Source organism: Colobus angolensis, unplaced genomic scaffold (genome assembly GCF_000951035.1).
Source record: "Colobus angolensis palliatus isolate OR3802 unplaced genomic scaffold, Cang.pa_1.0 Scaffold32, whole genome shotgun sequence".
Lineage (NCBI taxonomy): Eukaryota > Metazoa > Chordata > Mammalia > Primates > Cercopithecidae > Colobus > Colobus angolensis.
Genome location: NW_012116488.1, coordinates 4,460,244 through 4,464,185, shown reverse-complemented (window position 1 = coordinate 4,464,185; position 3,942 = coordinate 4,460,244).

Genomic DNA, 3,942 nt, shown 5'->3' with positions numbered 1-3,942 from the left:
AAAAGCATTAGTCTGAGAAAGGGTCTGTAGGCTTCACCAGGCCACAAAACAGGGACCATGAAATGGGTCGCAACACAAAAAGGAATCTTTGATGAACGCCCCCACAGGCCAAGTAATTTGCAAAAAAATTATTTCTTCTTATTTCAACCACTTCATTTTTTAATTTTTAAAAATATTTACTTATTTGTATTCTCCAATTCAAAAAATAATTTGATCTTATTATAACCAGTGAAACAATGCAAGAAAAAGATACACAAAGGCAGTCTATCTTGGAAGTTTGATACACACATCACAACGGACTGCATAATAACACAGATCCAAATAAAGTGTGATGAAGCCAGCTCAGAGAAAGACAGAGAGGCTGGCAAGCAGAACAATTGCTAGTGATGGTGTTTCCATTGTGGACGAAGTAAGTAGTCATTCCCATAAGATGTGAGCAGGAGCCCTGTGCAAAAGGATTCTGTGGTCACAGTGGATGAGAAAATGCTCGGTTAATCAAAGGCACACTGCATTTTTTGTTTTTAATACACTAAAGTGCACTGAGAATCTCCAAAGGAGAAAATACAATATGCAAGGTTTCTGAAATACAATCGGCTACAAAAATCTTCCTCTCCCCTCCCCCACCCTCCCCAAGAACTTTCTTATATTCCCCAGAACATGGTTTGGGAACTGCTGAAACAGGGTAATGTAAGTTTCATCCTGACCTCAGCCATTTCAAACATGCAGCCAACAATGGCTGCATCTTTTGTTTTTCTCTCCTTAGGTCAGTAAGGAGATATGAGATTTTTTGTCTTGCCAGAATTCTTTATTTATTTACATTAAAAACGAGAAAAAAAAATAATACAACCACCAACAAAGGTTTCACTCTTTTTGTACTAATATACTTCAGACTCAGCTTTTACCTTGCTGGAGGGAGAACTTAATTACTTACAGGTTTCTCTAGAACAGTCCTTAGTTCAACCCTACCACAGTTTACACTGCAGCCCACATTACAGAATTCCACTGGTATTTGGCTCTCCAGTCTCCTCTTTAGAGTGGTATTGCAGTGCTCTCAGCGATATACACAGAGAAGTTTAGGAAATACCAGCCAGTTGAGACTAGTTGGCCCTCCACTCTGAAAACTGCAGAATGCATTTCACCCAGCCCCACCAAAAGATGTAAGGAGCAAAGAGTTCCCATTAGCCACGCACACAAAGGATGTGTACGCTCACCTGGAAATCAGTGGCCAAAGAGGTAGCACCCTTGCGGGGACCAGAAGTGACCCAAAGAGGCCTGCAGAAAGTGAAGGAAACTGGAAAAGACAGCAGAGTGTCACTCCTATGAGTAAACTTCAAACTTGCTTTTAAACTGATTAGCAACACATTCTGGTTTGTTTATAGTCTATACACGATCTCGCAGAGTCAAGAAAAAACAGACTTCCCTCCATAACCTTTCAGCTTGCACCAATGATTTCCAGATCTTCGGTGCCAGAAGCCAACCACCTGCTTCAAAGAGGCATCCTTTGCAAGAGCACTTGTGCATTCAGAGTTCCAGTGGTACCAAGGGTGACAGTGATGCTTCTGATAGTGATAGGCAGCTTAACAAAGAGAGCCAGGAGAGCATCCTTGCTCTGCTCCCACTTGTTCACTTACTCCCTAACAGTGAATCGGGGGATGGTCTGAAGCTCTCCACTCCCTAACCACAACCCAGAGGCTCTCCACTCCCTAACCACAGCCCACTGAGCCCAGACTGCCACCTCAAAAATGGGTGATGACCATCCTCTCCTTGGCCAGACAGGCCTTGAAATCAGCCTTTCTATAGAATGCCAGAAATGGCGGAGCATGCCCTGGGGCAAAAACACTTTTAAAGATAACTGATCAGCAATAATGTTGCAACTGACCTGCCTGCAGGCTTCAGTGGATCCAGATCTAAATTACCCTAATTTTTCTCCCCCAAAATTAGGCATAATATTATAATTTCAAGGAATGCAAGAGCAATTTCTCCCATCATTGGATACCAAGCTCAAGATGTTACAGGAAAAAGAAATAGCTTTTACTGCTGATATGAGAATTTTAAAAGAGAGACAAGTGTGAGCAAACAAAACCTGTCACATCAAATACTCTGGCAAAAAAAAAAAAAGCTAGAAAAAAATGCCAGAAATGCTGAAATCTAAATAAAGTCATTTATTTGTTATTTTAACCCCTTCACTGTCACAGCTACTCTGGCATAAGGTTAGTTAATTCTCCAGAGGTGAGCTTTATGAAGGACAGTGTGCCCTTATTCTTGCAGCCATTGTTTTCTTGTCACACAGTTCTCTTGATTATCTGGCCCCTTCAAGGGGTTCCACATACAAATGGGGTGCTGTTGATGCTCCTTGGGCCATACCTCCTCTTAGGGTATCATTTTTTCAGAGAATTTGATTTTATCCAATTTCCACCATGCTAAGCAAAGACACGAGACTGTGAGATCCCAAAGGGCAGCAGCCCCGAGTCCCTCATGGTTCTGGCACGAGGCAGGTATTCAAAGCATGAGATGGCAATTGCTTTTTGAACTCTGTGCCTTAGGCAGTTAACATGCAAGCAAAGATAAGACGCCTTCAGCAGGGGAGATTCTGTGAAGAACAACGGGAAAAATGGAAAGACACCAAATGGATGGGTCTGCCCGTTGATCACTTACTCTTCCTCGGTCAAGTTCATGAGCCTGTTTCCTGTTTCGAGGGTACATGCCTTTATAAATGTTAAATAAGATAGCACTGCTGAAAGGGCATTGCTAACGGAGGTCTGCGGAAATAGAGGGAAATATTTCCAATTAGAAGGTGTGGATTGGGCAGTCACTGTGTGCCAAGCACTACAGTGGACCCTGAAATGAGTCAGCCACAGCCTCAGTCCTCCACGATCCCCCCTCCTCCAGCTCCACTCATTTTAGCCCAATGCAGTGAGGCTTCTTTCTGTCTCCAGGAATTGCTTGGGCAATGGTTCCCAGGACCTTCTGACCCAGAGGATTCCACAGACTTTTCAGCCCTTTTTTTCTGGAAGGTCTCCGTGGCCTTCCCACCACTGCCTCAGCCTTGTGGTGGTGCTGCTCCCCATGGAGGCTTCTCCCACCCTCCCGGCTGCTCCTCCCCCACCTCCCGGGCCTACCTCTAGAGGCTACGTCATCTCCCGCCCTTCCCGCGATCTCCCCTGCCCTCTAAACACCCACTGTCCAGGAACCCCAACTCTGTGGTGCCCTTAGCTCCCACCTACAAGCCCAGGACTTTTCTCCCAGGTACTAATCCTAAATATGCTGCCTGCCAGCAGGCTGTATTCACCAGCCATCTCCTCGCCTTTGCCCAGGAGTTGGTACCACCACAGAGAGGGCACTGCCAGGCACCTATGCAGGGAGACTCAAGTCCTTCTGGGCCCTGCCCAGGCCACATCCTTGGCATTTCTCTCCGTCTCAACAGCTCAAGCCCTGGCACCTCTTGCTGAGCCTCTGGGGGTCTCCTAGCTGACCAGCTCCACTCCCATCTGACTCCACAGTCCCGCCTCTCCAGTACTGCTAGACTCTCTTTCCCAGCTGACACCCATCCGCGGCTCCCTATGGCCAGTCCCAGCAGTTTCCTGCCTGCACCCACTCCTCAGCCTTCTCTATTTGAAGCTCCCCTCCTCAGACACACAGGCCTTTCTGCTGCCCCCTCATCTCTGTGCAGGCTGCTCTCTCAGTACCCCTGGCCCATGCGCACTCCACGCTCCAGGGCTCAGCCTCTTCTGCCATCCTCCACCCCACCCCTTGTCTCCTGTCCTCCACCCGACCCCGCCTGACCTCACAATGGTTTTTCAAGTCTTGTCTCCTGTCCTCCACCCTCAGGTAAGGGCCACACTTTGTCCCATTCCCCTGATAAACAGCACATGGCACATTTACTGTCCTATTAGCGAAAGCAAGTCGTACAAGCTCCAAGTCAACGTGGGTGGGGACTGAACA